Below are 19,836 nucleotides of genomic sequence, written 5' to 3'. Positions count from 1 at the left end.
TCTGGAGGATGGGAGGGGCTTTTCCTGGTGTGGGAAGACCAGGTGCAAGGTGGTAAGGCGTGGGACAAGGTTTGAGTGAGGGTCCTGGAGGCGCTGGCTGACCCCTGCAGGCCCTCCAGGCCTACTACGTCCAGTGTCAGCAGGAAATTCCAGGCTGCAGTGGTCTTGGTGGGACCCTGCAAGGCGGCGGCCACTCTGAGCCCAGCGACAGAATCCGATGTCTTCAAAGCTGCTGTGGCTCTTGTCCTGCCCTCAGCCCTGGACAGCCAAGCCCTGGACATACAAGTGTGCGCATAGACACGGCCCGCTTGCCTCTGTGCGCACTTGCCTTTGGGGATGGCGGTGGCGGTGGCTTTTCATCAGTCCAGATGTTGGAGGCTGCATAGCCAGATGAGCAGGCCTGTGGAGGGGGCCGGGGGGCCGGGAAGCAGGCTGGGGTCAGAGAGCCGATAACTTCACAAGGCTGAATGGGAGTTTTGTGGCCCAGTGTCTTTTGGAAATGATGTGCAAAGCCCAGTTAATCCAGTGGGTAGGGCGTGGTGGCTCCTGGGTGAGCCGAGAGGGGCCAGGGGTCAGGAGGCTACCGGGTGGCCAGCAGGACAGGGGGTACCTGCTGAGCAGACCCCATGCCCGCCCTCCCCATGGCCTTCATAAGGACTGGAGCCCCCTTTAAACCCAGGCAGCTGCTGGCCACAGGCCGGCCTGGCCCTGCCATGCGGGGGTAGGGAGTCCAGGACCAGGCATCCTTACGACAGGGTCTGTTGGCCCAGCATCAACAAGGGGCAGAGAGCAGTGAGGCTGGTGCTGCTTGTGGCTGTGCCCTATTTAGAATTTAGCCCCTCACCTTCCTCCCCTAGCTGAATTATTTTTGGCTTGCTTGGTGGCCTTGGGGTCTTCATGCTGACTTTAGGAGCCAGATGGGGCTCAGCTTCCAGGTGGCCCTGAGCAGCAGCATCGGGGGTGCTGGAGGGTGGGGCATGAGGGTGGCAGGCCCAGCTGGCCAGGCCTAGGGGGGCTCCAGATGAGTCACTGCCCAGCTTCCAGGACCCAACCCACCTCTGCCCTTACACTCGCCCCTCGTCGGGTGGTAGCATTCCTCGGGACCCTGGACTCAGAACACTCTTTAATTTGATTCCCAGATCTGAGGGCCTGAACTGTCAGCTGGGGACATGAGGATCCTATACACCCATCTATTCACTCTGGCAGTGAATCTGCTGGCACAGAGGCCATATCCTCTCTAGAGGCCACACCCTCTCTAAGGCCACACCCTCACTAAAGGCCACAGCCTCTCTAGAGGCCACACCCTCTCTAAGGCCACACCCTCACTAGAAACCACACCCTCTCTAAGGCCACACCCTCACTAGAGGCCACACCCCCTCTAAGACCACATCCTTAGAGGCCACACCCCCTCCAAGGCCACACCCTCTCTAAGGCCACACCCTCACTAGAGGCCACACCCCCTCTAAGACCACACCCTCTCTTAAGACCTCACCGTGTCTAAGGCCAGCTCTCTCTGAGGCTCTAGGCGGAACCCTTCCTGCCTCTCTCAGCTCCTGGGGGCTCCCGCGGTTCCATGCTACGTGGTCCCGTTCCTCTCATCTCTGCCTCTGTCTTCACACTGCCTCCTCCGCCCCTCTGTCATCAAATCTCCAGCTGCCTCCCTCTTATAACCACCTTGTGTTGGCGTTTATGGTGTTCAGATGGTCCAGGACCGGATTGCCATCTCAAAGCCCTTCACCTCCTCACACCTGCACAGACCCTTCTTCCTCATTAGGTCACATTCAGGGATGAGGACCAGACACCTCTGGGGCCATTAATTCCACCTGCTGGCTCCGAAGACGAGCGCTTCTGCTCTGGGCTGTGCTCCTCTCCTGCCTCCTCTGAACCACATCCATGGGACTGTCCCACCTCCCCAAAGCAGCTCTCTTCAAGGCCTCCGGTGGCCTCTAGGTGGCCAAACCCACGAGTCCTTTCTTGGCTCTGTTTTTTCCCAGACAGGGCAGTGCCTGATGCAGGCAAACACCCGTTACCCAAACCACACTGCTCCCTGGGCCCCTGGCTCTGACTGCCCGGCTGCTGGCTCAGCCCCTTTCTTCCCTTTCTGTCCCACCCCATTTTCAGAGCTGGCCTCCACACCTTCCATGTCTGGGTGGTCCCTGCCCTGCCCTCTGGGCCGACTGCCCAGCTCCCCACATCTCCTGAGGCCTCCTGGGACTCCAGAAACCGCTCAGCCCTAGCCCACCAGCCCTGCCCTCACCCCCACAGCCCCTCCTTGCGCGGCCAGGCTTTCTGCTCAAAGGCCCACATCCTGGGGCCACATTTTTTTTTAGATCAAGCATTTGGATTTTCAAAATTAATTTTATTGTGTTTTACTACAATTGGTTTTAGTCGTGGGATCGAGGAAAAATGTACACAGCTCCAAGCAGATATTTGGCAATAGGGTGTTCCGCATGCGGATCTGACGTGGTATTTTAGGGTTTGTGGTCTCCAGGTCTCTGTTGTAATGACTCATTTCCACCATTGGAAGCAACCTTAGGCCATACATAAAAATGAAGGGGGCAGAGTGTCAATAAAACTTTATTAACAGAAGCAGATGACGGCCCAGTGCCCAGTGCCGGTCTGGTGTGCACGAAGCAGCAGAATCAAATGCCCGGCACCGGGTGGAGCCTGAAGGAGGCGTGTGGGAGGGGGGCGCTCGGGGTTAAGCTCTACCAGCAAACCTCAGACCGAAAAGTTTCCAAGACGCTAGGGGATGTTCTCACAGCTAGACAGGATAAACGGCTTTCCTATTTGCTTAAACAGTGACGAACTTTTCTAACTGCACCAAATCGAGTAACCTGATCACTGCCAAATCCCCACATGATAGTCTAAAAATAGATAGGAAAATATGGATTCCTTTATTTATTGTGGCAAAATAGACACACTGTGAATTCGATCATCTTCACCGTGTTTAAGTGCACCGTTCTGTGGCACTATGTACATTCAGGACGTCGTGCAGATGTCACCGGCATCCATCTCCAGAACTTTCTCACCTTCCCACACTGAAACCCCACCCCCATCGAACACCGACTCCGCATTCCCTCCCCTAGCCCCTGGTACCCCTGGCACTTTCTGTCTCTATGACTTTGACCACTCTAGAAAGCTCGTGTGAGTGGAATCATGGCATCTGTCCTTTGGTGACTGGTTTCTTTCTTTTTTATTTGTATCTATTTATTTTGAGACAGAGTCTCTCTCTGAAGCCCAGGCTGGAGTGCAGAGGTGCAATCTTGGCTCACTGCAACCTCCGCCTCCTGGATTCAAGCAATTCTCCTGCCTCAGCCTCCCAAGTAGCTGGGACTACAGGCGCCCACCACCACGCCCAGCTAATTTTTGTATTTTTAGTAGAGACAAGGTTTCACCATGTTGGCCAGGATGGTCTGGAACTCCTGACCTCAGATGATCCACTCACCTCAGCCTCCCAAAGTGCTGGGATGACAGGCATGAGCCGCCGCGCCTGGCCGGGGACTGGCTTCTTTCACTGAGCGTAGTGTCTTCAAGGCTCCTCCACGTTGTCGCATGTGCCAGAATTTCCCTCTGTGTTACTCCGTTCTCGTACTGCTATAAAGAAATACCTGAGACTGGGTAATTTAGAAAAAGGGGGTTTAATTGGCTCATAGTTCCGCAGGCTGTATGGGAACATGGTGCCAGGCATCCGCTCGGCTTCAGTGGAGGCCTCAGGAAGGTGAGAAGGTGATGGGGAAGCTGGTGTCTCACACGGCGGAATCAGAGAGACACAGCAGGGGAGGTGCCACACACTTTTAAACAACCGGATCTGGGGAGAACTCACTCAGTATTGCAAAGACAGCACCAAGAGGATGGTGCTAAGCCATTCATGAGAAATCCACCCCCGTGATCAAATCACCTCCCACCAGACCCCACCTCCAACACTGGGGGTTACAATTCAACATGAGATTTGGGTGGGGACACAGATCCAAACCATATCCCCTTCCTTTTCATGGCTGAGTCATGTTCCATTGTACGGATGGACCCCATTTGCTTAATCCTGTCATCAGATGGTAGACATTTGGGCTGTTGGCCCTTTTTGGCCAAAGGAGATGGAGTGCTATGAGTGTTCATGCACGCATTTGCGTGTGGACTTAGGGTTTCATTTCCTGTAGGCACATTCCCAGGAGCGGGCTTGATGGGTGGAAGGGCAACCGTAGGTTTACATGTGTGAGGAGCTCACGGCCCCATAGCTTTGGCACCACGGCCCATCCCCAGCAGCACAGGCAGCTCCGACTCCCCCACGCCCAGCGCTTGCCGTGGTCTGGCTTTGGGATGGCAGCTGTCCTACTGGTTCTGACGTGCATTCCTCGGTAAGTAGCCAGCCCCGTGGCTCTTGTATGTGCACTGGCCGCTTGTCCCTGTTCGAGGAGAACACAGCACCTCCGGAAAGGTACTGCAGGGCTTGTCCTTACCTCCTTTTGTCCATGCTCAGGTGTCACCTTCTCTGTGAGGCCTTTCCTGACCCTCCCCCTGGCCTGCCACCCTGCCCCTGGCATTCCTCATCTGCCACTGCCTGCCAGTGCAGTCCCAGTGGGCCTTGGAGTGGAAGTGGAGGAGGAGAGGCCGCCTGTGCCGGAGACGCCACACAGGTCTGTTCAATGAGTAAATGAGGCTAAGGGCCTTCCCGTCCACCTGCTGAGTCCCCTGGCATGAGGACTGTCCCACAGAAAGGCTCAGGATGCCTGGCTTGGGAGGCACACCTGGACCCCTGGCTTGTGGGCTCCCGGAGCTGATGCAGAGTCTGGCTCTCCCCATCACACACAGGGCCCTGCTGAGCCCTGATCCGTGCACTGCATGGGTGGCTGGGCCCAGGCAGGAGGAGGCTGGACCTTGCCACAGCTGTGTCTCTCATTACAGTCCCTGGAGACCCAAAGTCTCTGGGTAGCTTCCACCAGTCCCTCAAATCCTGGCTTCTTTGTGGTGAGCACAGGGTGTGGGGTGTCCTGCTCCAAGGCCATAGGAACTCAAGAAGCAACTGGAGCCTGGGTCAGTGGGGGTGAGGGGCTGCCAGGTCCCCCCCGATAGTGGCTTCTGCCCCCCAGCCCTTGGAAGTCACCCCAGATGGTCACTCCTAAGTCTCGGCCACGATACGTGTTTGGTTACCCTTCAGGTGCCCCAAACCCAGGCGTCGTCTCTCCCATGCCCTGGATTCCTGGTCTCAGGATGGATCAGTGTCCACCCTGGCTTCAAAACGCCCTCCAGGCGGCCAGCCTCGAGCCCTTCTGTCACCCAGCAGCCACACACCCTGCCCTGCCACACTGACCACGCCCGGGGGCTGGATCTCATCATCCTTGGGTCTCTAGGCCTCCCCACCCCACTGCCACCCCCGATCCCCTCTGGCCATCCTGTCATTGTCTGAACCCTTCATGAGATTTCTAGAGCCCCTGGATGAAATTACATGGACTGCCCCGGACCAGAGGCACAGAGGCCGGCACAGCTGCCCGCTCCACCCACTGCCTGGTCTAGGCCAGGCCCCTCCTGGTGTCGTGACAGGGCCTTCCCACTCCCAGTTACTTCTTGCCCATGGCCCACAGAAGCTTCCATCGCAATGCATCTGGGGTGCAGGCTGCTCAGCTTCCCCTGCCAGGCCTTGAAGACGCGGCCCACTCATTCAGCTGTGTCCTCGAGACCCTGACGCCCTCCTGGAGCGTTCGCTGAATGGAAAGGCTCCAGGTGGTCACGGTGGGAGCACCTCTGACTGGCAGACCATGTGTCAGTCCTCCCCAAGGTCAAGGCAGGCTTGCCTCCTCCCGGGCTCCTGATCAACATGGTTCCAAGGTCTGTTCTTTCTCCCCTGGGTGTGAGTGTGTGATTTGAGTCTGCGTGTGTGTGTGTGGGTGTGATCTGTGTGAGTGTGTGTGTGCATGGGTGTGATGTGTGTGAGTATATGTGTGTGTGATGTGAGCATGTGTGATTGTGTGGGGGTGTGATATGTGTGTGTGTGCGTGCATGGGTGTGTTGGGTGGTACGGTACAGGCTCATTCAGTCTCTGCACTCCGCCTCCTGCTCAGTCTGGTGGACGCTTTCCTACCACTGCGTGCGCTTTCTGAGCAGTGCCGACTGAGGAGGCAGCGGTCCCTGCTTTGTGTTCTCCTGGGGGTGCCCACCTCTCCAGCCTCCCCTCCTCAGGTCAGGCCTCTCCTGGGCTACAGGCTCACTTGTGCATTTTCTTGGTGCACCCTGGAGTGGACTCACTCTCGCCGTGAGTGTCGCTGAAACACTGGCCTCCTCCCAGTTCCCACCCTGGTGTATGTTGGGATGGGATGCCCCTCCCACTCCCAGGAAGGTGCAGCAGGCTGCTGCGCAGAGTGTGTTTCAACCGTCTCCATTCTCTCACCGTCCCTGAGTGTGCCTGCCTGGGGTCATCAAACAAATCATAAAGTAAAGCCTGAAAGAATCAACCTGCTTCCAAGTAACTGAACTGCATGCAGCCCAGGACAAAGTCCAAACAAAATGTATAAGAGTACAAAATGCTGAACACCCAAAAAGTTACAATTCACAATGCACAACAACCAATCAAAGATGACTAAGCACACAAAAAGGCAGGAAAATATGCCCCACAATGAGGAAGATCAGCCAACTGAAACTGTTGCAGACGGACACAAAATTATCAGAAAAAGACATTGAAACAGCTTCCTAACTGTGTTCCACAGCTGCAAGAAGTTAAAGACATGAAGTATAGTTTAAAAGACTCAAATACAACTTCTAAAATGAAAACTACCATGCCGGAGATGAAAAAATACACTGGATGAGATTAACAGCAAAAGAAAAGAATACTGAATTTGAAGACATAGAAATGGAAACCATTCAAAATAAAATACGGAGAGACAAAAGAAATGTTTTTAACTGCATCGATGAGTTCTGGTGTAACTTCAGGTGGCCCAATATATAGATAATTGGCTTCCTTGAAGGAGAGATGTGTGTATGTTTGGGGCGGGAGGGAGAAAGAAAAATGTTTGAAGAAATAATGACTGAAACGTTTCCAAACTTAATGAAAACTATAAACCAAGAAACTCAATGACTCCCTAGGGCAGGAAACAGGACTAAAACCAAGCCAAGGTACATCATAATCAAATTGTTCAAACTACTGATAAAATGAGAATCTTAAAAGCAACTAGAGGCAAAAGGAACAGCTGAGGAGAGGAACATCTGTGCAGAGGAACAGATGGCCGCAGATTTCCCGCAAGACGCAATGCAAGAAGACGGGAAAGCAAGACCTTTAAATTGCTGAAACAAAAAGAACCCATCAGCATCAGAATGCTATGCCTGGGTAAAACATCCTTCGCAAACGAAATTTAAATAAGAACATTTTAGAGATATAAAAGCTGAAGCTCCATCGCCGGCAAAATCGTGCTGTGAACAACGTTCAAGAAATTCACTCGGGCTGAAGCGGCGTGAAATCAGACAGAAATCTGCATTCTACTGGAAATGGTAACTACATGGGTAAACATGTGAGATTTTAAAATCATTTAAATTTCTTTGGAGATGCAAATCAAAACCACAAGGAGGCCAGGCGCAGTGGCTCACCCCTGTAATCCCAGCACTTTGGGAGGCCGAGGTGGAAGGATCACTTGAGGTCAGGAGTTTGAGACCAGCCTAACCAACGTGATGAAACCCTGTCTCTGCTAAAAATACAAAAATTAGCCAGGTGTGGTGGTGCATGCCTGTAATCTCAGCTACTCAGGAGGCTGAGGCAGGAGAATTGCTTGAACCCAGGAGTCGGAGCTTGCAGTGAGCCAAGATCACACCACTGCACTCCAGCCTGGGCAACAGAGCGAGACTCTGTCTCAAAAAACAAAACAAAACAAAACAACCCACAAGGATATACCCTCTCACACCAGTCAGAATGCCTATTACTAAAAAGTCAAAAAACAGATGCTGGGGAGGTTGTGGAAAAGAAAGAACGCTTTTCTCTTGTTGGTGGAAGTGTAAATTAGTTCAGCCATCGTGGAAGACAATATGGTAACTCCTCAGACACCTAGAGACAGAACTACCACTCAACCCAGCAATCCTTTTACTGGGTATATACCTAGAGGAATATAAGTCATTCTATCATAAAGACATATGCATGCCATTGCAGCACTATTCAATAGCAAAGACATGGAATCAACCTAAATGCCCATCAGTGATAGACTGGATAGGCTGGGTGCGGTGGCTCATGCCTGTAATCGCAGCAGTTTGGGAGGCTGAGGTGGGTGGATCACGTGAAGCCAGGACTTCGAGACCAGCCTGACCAGCATAGCGAAACCCCGTCTCTACTAAAAATACAAAATTAGCCAGGCGTGGTGGTGTGCACCTGTAGTCCTAGCTACTTGGGAGGCTGAGGCAGGAGAATTGCTTGAACCTGGGAGGCAGAAGTTGCAGTGAGCCAGATTGCACCATTGCACTCTAGCCTAGGCAACAAGAAGTAAACTCCATCTCAAAAAAAAAAAAAAAAAAAAGATAGACTAGATAAAGAAAATGTAGTATATATACACCATGGAATACTCTGCAGCCATAAAAAGGAATGAGGTCTGGACTATTTAGAAGTGACTTCTTAATTTTCAACCTTTCAAGAGTTCAATAATATTTTTGTTTCAGATCTCCATCTTAGCAACAAAGTGATCAGAAAATATACTTTTTGTGCTATAAATCCCTTAAACTGTGTGGAGATTTTCTTAATGGCTCCGTCTCTGATCAAGTTGTACAGATATTCTGTGTGTGCTTGAATAATGCATGTATTGTTGCTGTTGTGAGTGTAGGGTTTTGTCTTCTGTTTAAGTCCATTTGTTAATGAGGTTGGGTAGATTTTCTATATCCTCACTGACTTTTTTCGTCTGTTTAATTTACTCATTAATGAAAGAGATATGTTTAAAAAGAAAAAAAAAGGAATGGGGTCATGTCCTTTGCAGAGACGTGAATGGAACTGGAGGCCATAATCCTTCCCAAACTAACGCAGGAACAGAAAACCAAATACCGCATGTTCTCACTTATAAGTGGAAACTACATGATGAGAACACGTGGAGATATGGGGAACAATGCACACTGGCGCTTATTGAAGGGTGGAGGGTGGGAGAAGGGAGAGGATCCGGAAAAATAACTAATGGATACTAGGCTTAGTACCTGGGTGATGAAATAATCTGTACAACAAACCCCCATGACACACACTTATGTATGTAACAAACCTGCACATCGTGCACATGTTCCCCTGAACTTAAAAGTTAAAAAAAAAAAAAAACTCTTTGGCCGGGTGCGGTGGCTCATGCCTGTAATCCCAGCACTTTGGAGGCCGAGGCAGGCGGATCACGAGGTCAGGAGATAGAGACCATCCTGGCTAGCATGGTGAAACCCATCTCTACTAAAAGTACAAAAAATTAGCCGGGCACGGTGGCGGGTGCCATAGTCACAGCTACTCAGGAGGCTGAGGCAGGAGAATGGCGTGAACCCAGGAGGCGGAGCTTGCAGTGAGCCAAGATCACGACACTGCACTCCAGTCTGGGTGACAGAGCAAGACTCTGTCTCAAAAAGAAAGAAAGAAAGAAAGAAACAAAGAAAGAAAAACTCTTTAAAAGCGGGGTTGGGGGAAGGTGGGGATGGTGGTTAATGAGTACTAAAAATAGAGAGAATGACTAAGACCTACTATTTGATAGCACAACAGGGTGACTATAGTCAATAATAGCTTAATTACATATTTTAAAATAAAGAATATAATTGGATTATTTGCAACTCAAAGGATAAATGCCTGAGGGAATGGATACCCCATTCTCCATGTTGTGCTTATTTCACATTGCATGCCTGTATCAAAACATCTCATGTACTTTATAAATATAGATACCTACTGTGTACCCACAAAAATTTTTTTAAACAATAAAAATAATTTAAATCACTTTAAAAGGTAATAGACTAGAAAAAATAATAACGGTGTGTTATGAGATTTTTAACATATGTAAAAGTTACAACATGCTAATGCTTGTCAAAAGAAAGCTGGAGTGACTATCCTGATTTCAGATAAAGGAGGTTTTGGAGGAAAGAATATTATAAGGATAATGAAGGCTATTTTATAATGATAAAGAGGTCAATTCTTCAAGAGGAAATAAGCATCCTAAACATTTAGGCACCTAATCATATAGCTTCCAAATGCATGATGAGATTGCAAGAAGTAAGCAAAACCATAATTACAGTCAGAGATTTCAATACCCCCTCTCCATAACTGTGAGAATGAGCAGGCAGAAAAACTCAGTAAGGATCGAGTAGACGTAGACAGCACTGTGAAGAAATTTGATCCAATTGACATTTATAGGCCATTCCACCCAACGACGGCAGACTACACTCTCCCCTCAAGTGCAGGTGGGGCATTTATAAAGACAGATCATATTCTGGGCCATAAAATAAGTCTTACTAAATTCAGCAGAATTCAAGTGATGCCAAATGTATTACCTGGCCATAACAGAATAGAATTAGGAATCAATAACAAAAATACCTCTGGAAAATTCCCAAATATGAAGAACTAAATAATAGGCCAAATAACAGACTTCTAAATAACTCATGGATCAAAGACAAAATCAAAAGGCAAATTAGAAAATTTGTTGAACTGAATAAAAGTAACAACAGAGCACATGCAAATTTGTGGGATGCTGATAAAGTGGTCATTAAAGAAAAAAGTATAGCACTAGCTGCTATATTGTAAAAGAAGAAATGTCTCAAAGCAACGGCTTCAAGTTTTACCTTAAGAAGCTGAGGAAAGAAGAGCAAATTAAACCCAAGTAAAAGAGAAAGAATGAAGATCAAAACAGAAATCAGTGAAATAGAAAACAGAAAAAAAGAGAAAACCAATGAAAGTAAAAATTAGTTTTTTGGGAGGCTCGATCAAATTGATAAGCTTCTAGCCAGAGTGATCGGGCAGGAGGGAGGGAGGAAGAGACGGAGAGAGGGAAAAAAGAGTCCTAAGTTCGAAATATCAGAAGCAAGTGACCCAACCACACATTCCACAGATATTAAAGGGATAATAGGGGAATATTATAAATGACTTTATGCCAGTGGGTTCAACAACTTAGATGAAATGGAAAAATATTAGCAATCAACGCTCAGAAATTGAAATAACAACATTTACAATGGCATACAAAATATGAAGAACTTAGGAATAAATTTGACAGAAATGCAAAAGGCGTATTCACTGAAAACTGCAAAATTTACCTAGAGGAGTTAAAAAAATTTAAATAAATGAAAGATATACCTTTCTCATAGACCAGGAGATTCATTAATGTTAAGACGTCAATTCTCCTTAAACTGATCTACAGATGAAATGCAAGCTCAATCCAAATTACAAAAGTCTTCACTGTGGAAACTGACAAGCTCTAAGATTCATATGAAAATGCAAAGGCCAAGCAACTCCGAAAAAGAAGAAAAAGGCTGGAGGGGTCTCACAATCTGGTATCAACAGCTGTTATACTGCGGCATCAGCATAAAGACAGATCAATAGTGCCACAATAAACATACGTGTGCATGTGTCTTTATAGCAGCATGATTTATATTCCTTTGGGTATATACCCAGTAATGGGATAGCTGGGTCAAATGGTATTTCTAGTTCTAGATCCCTGAGGAATCACCACACTGTCTTCCACAATGGTTGAACTAGTTTACTTTGAACAATGAGAACACCTGGACACAGGAAGGGGAACATCACACACTCGGGCCTGTTGTGGGGTGGGGGGGAGGGGGAAGGGATAGCATTAGGAGATATACCTAATGTAAATGAAGAGTTAATGGGTGCAGCAAACCAACATGGCACATGTATACATATGTAACAAGCCTACACGTTGTGCACATGTACCCTAGAACTTAAAGTATAATAAAAATATATATATATAAAAAATTAAAATAAAAAGTGAAAAAAAAAGACAGACTAATAGAACAATGGAACTGAGCAGTGGGTCCAGAAATGAGTCCACACATATGTGTCCACACAAATGAGTCCACACATATGTGTCCACACAAATGAGTCCACACATATGTGTACAACTCTTTTGACAAAGATACAAAGTCAATGCTGTTAAAAAAAAAAAAAAAAAAAAAGAGAGAGAGACAAGCTTTTCAACCAGTGGTGCTGGAACAATGACCATACACAAGCCCCCACCCACACACCCTCAAGCCATGTCTCACATATATAAAAATTCACCCAAAATGGATGATAGACCTAAATGTAAAACCTAAAAGCATCAGATTTCTAGGAGAAAACATCAAAGAACATTTTTGTGACCTTGGGTTAGGCAAAGATTTCTTAGTTATACCAAAACTATAATTCATAAAAGAACTAATGGATAACATGGCCTTCAGCCAAATTAAAAACTGCTTCACAAAAGAGGCTGTTAAGAGAATGAAAAAACAAGCCACAGACAGGGAGAAAATCTTTGCAAATCATTAATCTGATGAAGGATATAGAGTTATCAAAACTCAACAATAAGAAAACAAACAATTCAATTAAACATGGTAAAAGATTTGAACAGACACTCCATCAAATAAGATAAACAGCTAGCAAATGAGTACATGGAAAGATTCTCAGCCTGATTTGTCATCGGGTAAACAGAACAGCTAAACTTGAAATGACTGATTATAACCAGCGTTGCTGAGGATGTGGTGGAACTGGAATTCTCACTGTGGGTACAGGGTATGGTACAACCATTTGGAAACCAATCTGGCAGTTTCTTAGAAAGTTGAACATTCACCCAGCACAGGGCCCAGCCATTCCACTCCTACATATTTACTCAAGAGGAAAAAAAATATGTTGATGCAAAGACTTGTGCATGAATATTCACAGAATCTTTTTTTTTTTTTTTTTGTAATAGCCAAAACCTGGATATGACTCAGGTGTTCATCAACAGATGAACAGATAAAAACAAGCTCTGGTCTAGCCAGGCAGGAGGGTATAGTTAGCAACAGGAAGGGGTGAGTTACTCACACAGAACAACAAACAAGGGTGAAGCTCAAGAGAATTTTCTGAATGAAGGAAGCCAGAGGAAAAAGAAGACTCACTGTATATTTCCATATATACAGTGAAACTCAGAAATGCGGTAGAAAGCAGGTCAGCGGTGGCTTATGGGGGCTGGGGAAAGGGAAGAGTGACAGGAAGGGTTACAAAGCGGCAGGAGGACACCGTCAGGGAGGGGACGTGCCCACTGTCCCCATCATGGTGACCGTTTCTGAGGACATGAGTGGACACAAGTTTCGCGTTTTAAAATGTATCAAACTGTACATTTTAGATATGTGCAGTTTATTGTATGTCAATAATACCTCAATAAAGCTGTTTATTTAATGAACAGAGACTATGAATGAATGGGGAAGAGGCTGAAAGTGATCGCTCCAATAAGAAGCCGTGCTGTCTTGCCCCATGTCCGTATCTGAGTTTATTTTCTGACCCAGAGCCTGTTGCTTGAAGACGCAGCCAAGGTCTGCAGAGGGAAGGCCCAGCAACACCACTGCCAGCATTTGCTGGAATGTTCTCGCGAAGGAACGTGGCATTTACTCACAGGGCCGAGCACTCTGGCACAGAGACCCCTCACATTGTAGGACCGATGGACACAGGCTCTGAGTTGACGCTGGCATCTAAAGACCTGGAGGGTGGCTGGGCACAGTGGTTCATGCCTGTTATCACAGCACTTTGGGAGGCCAAGGAGGAATCGCTTGCACCCAGGAGATGAAGACCAGCCTGTGCATCACCACGCCTGGCTAATTTCTCTTAATTTTTCTTTTTTTGTAGAGAGACACTCTTTTGTAGAGAGACAAACAAAGAAAAATTAAGAGAAATTAGCCAGGCATGGTGGTGCACACCTGGGGTCCCAGGTGAGGCAGGAGGATCATTTGAGCCCAGGGGTTTGAGGCTGCAGTGAGCCATGATCATGCCACTGCACTCCAGCCTGGGCAACATAGCAAGACCTTGTCTCGCAAAACAAACAAACAAGACCTGAAACGTTATCATTGTCTTCTGTTAGAGAGGAGCCTCATGGGTCAAGAAGTGAATGGTGTCCCTGCCAAGCTTAGAATGGGCCCTCGGGCAGGGTTCATGGACCCATCCTGTGGTCATTTTTACAGTCTCTGAATATTCCATTGGGATTGAGATATTTGGCAGTTAGAGTAATCCCCATAAATACGTCCTTGGCCTGTGAGGTGAAAGCTACCATAAGTGAAGTGAGGAGGTCAAGTGTAGGTCACTGAAAGCATCCTCGGTCAAGATAATAAATCAGAAACACAATCGCATCTCGGCGAGGACAGTGGATGTTTGTATGCACCGTCAAGATCTCTGGTGTGACGAATGATTTCTATGTGTTCACTTAACTGGGCCACAGGGTGCCCAGATTAAACCTTGATCCAGGCATGTCTGCGAGGTTGATTCTGGGTGAGATGAGTATTGGGATTGGTGGACTCAGGAAGGCAGACACCCTCCCCAGTGTGGGGGCCTCCTCCCATCCAGTGTGAACCTGAATAGAACAGAAAGGCAGGGGAAGAAGAATCTGCCCTCTTTTTCTTGCGTCACTGCTTGAGCTGGGACGTCTTATCTCATCTCCTGCCCTCGGACTGCGATTTACTCCACCGGCTCTCCCGGGTCTCAGCTTGCAGAGGGGACAGATCATGGGAGCCAATTGCTTTCATCTCTCTCTCGTGTGCGTGTGCGTGTGCGTGTGCGTGTGTGTGTGTGTCTGTGTGTTCATTCACTGGTCTGCTCCTTGTGGAAGGTGAATAAATGGGATAGATTCTGGAAAATGGACATGACTCCTGCAGGCTCAGTGTGGCCCTGTCTCTGGTCACAACCGATGTGCTGGATGCGGTGTTTTTGCCAAAGCCTCAGGTGTGCAGTGTGTGACTATGATTTGTGGGTGTGTTGCAGGCTTGGCTGATGAAAGCTGTCAGCTCTAGTTCCCACTCCCATGGAATGGATGGTGTGGCTCTGTGCTCCTGGGACCTCTTCCACTATCTGTTAAAAGGTTGAAGAAATGAAAAGGTAACCTATGAAATGGGAGAAAATATTTGCAAACCATATATATGCTAGAGCTAATATCTAGCACATACAAAGAACCACTCAACAATGACAACTACAAAATAACCCAGTCCAAAAATCTGACAGAGGACTTGAAGAAGCTTTTCTCCAAAAAAGATATACAAATGGCCAATAAGCACATGAAAAGACGCCGAACATCAGTAATCATCAGGGAAATAGAACGAGATACTGCCTCTCACCCACTAGGATGGCCGCTAAGAAACCCCGAAAATAATAAGGCAAGGACGTGGCAATGTTGGAACCCCCGGGCACTGCTGGTGAGAGTGTAGAATGATGCAGCTGCGCTGGAGAACACTATGGTGGCTCCTTACAACATTAAAGATAGAATTCCCATACGACCCAGCAATCCCGCTTCTGATTCTATGCCCAAAAGAGACGAAAGCTGAGACACAAAGAGATGCTTGTCTACACATGTTCACAGCAGCATTATTCACAACAGCCAAAAGGTGAAGGTAACTCAAGTATCTATTGAGAGACAAATGAATATACAAAATGTGGTCCATCCATGCTGTGGAATATTATTCAGCCATGTTCAGGAAGGAAATTCTGACACAGGGGACGACGTGGGTGAACCTTGAGGACTTGATGCTCAGTGAGATAAGCCAGTTGCAAAAGGACAGATGTTGTCTAATTCCAGTTTTACGAGGTCCTTAGAGTAGAATTTGACCCTCATAGCTATGACTGAATGATGGTGGCCAAGGGCTGGGTGGGGGGACGCGGGAACTGTTGTGTAATGGAGACAGTTTCAGTAGGGGGCGCTGTCTTTCAGAAGCAAAGAGGCCTCGCTGGCTTTGTGCCTTCTCCTTTGTCACAGGGGAGACACAAGCAGCGTGTGTCTTTGATTTACACATCCAAACGTGCCCCTCCCCATGCTTGGGAAGATGAGAAAGTTCTGGAGACGGATGGTGGCGATGGCACCAATATAAATGTATTTAATGCCACTGAACTATACACTTAAAATGGTTAAGATGGTAAACTTTGTGATTTGCATATTTTATCACAATTTCAAAAAAAAAGATAGAAGAGATCTAGACATCCTGACATCTGCAGTACAGCCCATTGAGTCAATGGATCATTAATTGAACATGAATGACTTAACGGGGAGCCAGCAGGATGAGTGGGGGTAGCGGACGCACTGGGGTCTTCCTTAGGATGTGCTCAGGAGGACGTGTGGTAAGCCCTGCAAAGATCCAGGGGCCAGACCTGCAGGAAAGTTCTCAGAGGCCCAGGTTCAGGGGCATGTTTGCACGTCGAAATAAAAGACAAATGGCTGCACGTGTCTCCCCTGTGACAAAGGAGGCACAAAGCTGGCTAGGCCTCTTTGCTTTTCAAAGAAAGTGCCCCCTACTCCTGGAAATGTGGGGAGACAGTGTCGCCTACTCCCAGGAATGGAATAAACAGTGCACCCCACTCCATGGAACGTGGAGAGACAGCGGCCCCCACTCCTGGGAATGTGGAGAGTCAGTGGCCCCCACTCTTGGGGATGTGGAGACAGTGGCCCCCACTCTTGGGGATGTGGAGAGAAAGTGGTCCCCACTCTTGGGGATGTGGACAGTCAGCGGCCCCCACTCTTGGGAATGTGGGGAGTCAGTGCCCCGACTCTTGAGAATGTGGGGAGTCAGTGGCCCCACTCCAGGGAATATTGCCCTGGGCCATACTCTGGGCAACAGGGAAGCTGCAGCTATGAGTGGGGCCTGTCTCAGAGGAGGCCCGACCACAGCCCAGTACCAGGGCTTGGGAGGCTGGAATGCCCATCTGGGGTGCAGCAGGAGCACCAGCTCAGAGACGAGTCTCAGCGTGCACCAGGGAGCTTCATGCAGCCCTGTGTCCCCAACAGGAGACGTGCATATGATGCTGAGAACGGGGGTGGTTGTCGGGGTGGCCCCGCTTCCCATCATTCCCAGTGCTCCACGGGGACTTCCTGTTTCCTGTGTCCTTAATGCCTGGCTCTGCGGCATTGGAGGCCCCTGTGCCTGAAGGAGAACCCTGGCAAGGGTGCAGAGAGGGTGTCCTTGAACTTCAAGGTCTGTCTGCCACCTGGGCCCTTTGGATTCCTATGTCCAAGGACCAGCAAGAAGAGGAGACGGCACCTCGTTGGGGTCAACTGACCCTGGCCGGCAGGAGGAGGCAGGGCTGCTGCAGCCCAGTGTGGCCTGGGAGAGACACGGGCAGACTGCAGGGGACCCGTTCATGTGCCCCTTGTACTCCTTGGCTAGGTGCGACCATGAATGGACAAGTAAAGTGGCCCTGGCCTAAGAAGGGCCTGTGCTGCGGCCAGACCATGCAGGTGAGAGGTGAGGGGAGTGCAGACTGGGCGGAGGAAAAGGGAGATGGTAAGTGCTGCTCACAGCCCCAGAGGAGCTCCAGTGAGCGGGGGCTGTGGTTTGTCCCAGGAGCCCTGTTCCCAGGGCCCTGTGAGCTGCTCTTGCATCATGTGTAGGGAAGTGGATGACGCAGCACAGGGGTGACATGCAGAACCGCATGGAGAAAGGGCTCCCTGCCCACTGCGAGGAGTGAGGACAACTGATGCTCCAGTGTCCAGAGCCTCCAGAATCCACCTCGGCTTTCGTGCCAACATCAGGCTGTTCTTGGGGTTCCCCTGGCCAAGGACTTAGCCAGGCAGCGGTACAAGGGCCCAGCCACTTCCACCCAAGGGACACTCTCCTGATGCCCGACCCTTGCTCCTGTGGTCCCTTAGCTTGGCAGAGCCCTTCGCAGGGGGCACTGGGACTTGGGGGCTGCCTCTGCCCCATCCTGCAGCCGTGTCTGTATTTTCATAGGTGTCCTCCCAGCACAGCTTGTGCTCATCCGACTCCATCTCAGCATCTTCTCCTCTGAGAACTCAGCTCGCAACAACCCAAATTTTGGCTTTTTAATCCTCCTCCTGACAGAGAAATGATAATCGCTTCTAATGAGGCCAGAGTCTTCCTTCACTCACCAAATCCTGATTTAATGCAAGGTCAGGGGAGAAAAAGCTCTGCAGCGACCCGAGAAAACACAGCCCCAGGCAGCATGGACAGCAAGTGCAAAGGCCCTGGGGCATGACCTCATTGGGTAGAGTCAGGGAACAGCAAGGGGAATAGGAAGGCTGGAGTTGGCTGAACAAATGTGCAACCAGGTGGCTAGAGGGATTCCAGGCCAGACCTGTGGGTCTTAGTCAGGCACTGCAAGCACTTAAAACTTTACTCTGGGCGAGGCAGGGCCGATGCAGGGCTCTGAGCAGAAGAGGGACGGGTCTGTCTTATGTTGTAACAAGATCATTCCACCCCCAGCCGCTGTGTGGAGAGTGGTTGGAAGGGGGCCAGGGCAGAAGCAGGAGGATCACTGAGGACATTGGTGTTGTAATCCAGGAGCCAAAATGGTGGCTTGGACTGGGGTGGGGGATGTGGAGTTCTGAGGGTGGTCGGATTCTGGGTGCCTCCAACAGATGCGAGGTTGGGGAGTCGGAGAAAGACGGGCCAAGCCTGGTGCCCAGACATCTGTGCAGGAATCAGATGCGGAGATGAGGTGGGAGCAGGAGGGAGGAGGGAAGCCAGCACTGGCCTGGTTCTGATGGAAAAACTTGTCAGACAAGAGTGAATGGGAACCTCAAGGTTGCACGCGACTATCTGGGTCTGCAATGGAGCCTGGGCACGAGAGTCGGCACAGAGGCAGCCCATGTGGTCATAAGCAGAGAGGTCACCAAGTCTGCGAGTGTGGATGGAAAGGGACCAAGCCAGGCCCCGCAGCATGGAAAAGAGAGGAAGATGAGGACGCTGAGCAATGAAGCACAGACAAAAACGCCCAGATGGTGGGATACACCCAGGAGGGTCCTGCCGCCTGGGGCAAGGTGTAGGCAATAGCTCAAGGAGAGAAAGTGACCCAGGGAGGTGCCGGATGTGAACGATTATTCAGGTAAGGGGGTCCTGAGCCAGAACCTTGGGTGGAGTGCCTTGGGGGGGTCACTGCTGAGCTTGGGGTGTGTTAAGGAGAGGACAGGCTGGGGTCAAGTGGAGACACAGTGTGGAGGAATCGTCTGGGTGGCCCGTGTGTTTGCTGGTTTTCAGATGAAACGAACACCCTTCATCAGGACGTTGGAAGGATCCTGAAAGGAGATCTTTTCCCAGATAGCTGCATGGCTCTTTCACTGTCCTCCTAATTTTGACTTTCAGATCATATCCTTTTGGGATTTGGTGAGTGAAGGAAGACTCCAAACTCACTAGCAACTGTTATCATTTCTTCCTTAGGGGAAGGTTTGGGCTGTTGCAGGTTGAGGTCTCCTAGAAGGAGAGGCTGAAGCAGAGTCAGGTTAACCCAGGAGAGGGGCCTGTGAGAACGTTCCTCCTGCCGCGATATCCTGCGCTGGGGCAGGAACCTGCTCTCCAATGGACGGGTGAACTTTGAAGGAGCATGGGGAGTTTCCACCTAACATTGAGGGAAAGGAGCGATTTCATGGGATAGGCACAGAGGTTGGTGGGCACAGCACGTGTTGGTGGGCATGGGGCAGGGCGTGATGTGCACCGAGACAACTGAAAGGCCAGGTCCCTAGTGGGACAGGATGGTGGAGGGGGCTGCTGGAAGTCAGAGACAAGAAGAAAGATAGAAAAGCCTCCAGGAGAGAGGGGTGTGAGTGGACATAATGGTGTGTGAAGGATGGAACAGAAAGAATGGAGTGTGGGGTACACAGTGTGAAGCATGGGGACATATGGGACGTGGAGAATGGAGTAAGCAGAATAGACAGTGGGCATGAAGAATGGGGAAGAGAACATGGAGAATGGAGCACT

The 19,836-nt window shown here is 49.4% G+C and overlaps 1 long non-coding RNA gene across 1 annotated transcript in view; it reads right to left on the bottom strand.

Annotated features, from left to right (window-relative positions):
- Nucleotides 1-2,372: 2,372 nt before the first annotated feature.
- Nucleotides 2,373-19,836, bottom strand: part of LOC134807287 (uncharacterized) — a 48,111-nt gene continuing 30,647 nt past the window's right edge. Inside the window, exons 2-3 of the long non-coding RNA XR_010147354.1 lie at nucleotides 3,449-3,597; nucleotides 2,373-2,531 (exon numbers count right to left, since the gene is read on the bottom strand). This is a non-coding gene — a long non-coding RNA (uncharacterized LOC134807287). The remainder of the gene's footprint in view (nucleotides 2,532-3,448; nucleotides 3,598-19,836) is intronic.

This window comes from Pan troglodytes, chromosome 9 (genome assembly GCF_028858775.2).
Source record: "Pan troglodytes isolate AG18354 chromosome 9, NHGRI_mPanTro3-v2.0_pri, whole genome shotgun sequence".
In the NCBI taxonomy this organism is placed as follows: domain Eukaryota; kingdom Metazoa; phylum Chordata; class Mammalia; order Primates; family Hominidae; genus Pan; species Pan troglodytes.
The sequence above is the reverse complement of the archived record's forward strand: the minus strand, read 5'-3'. Positions and strand labels throughout refer to the sequence as shown.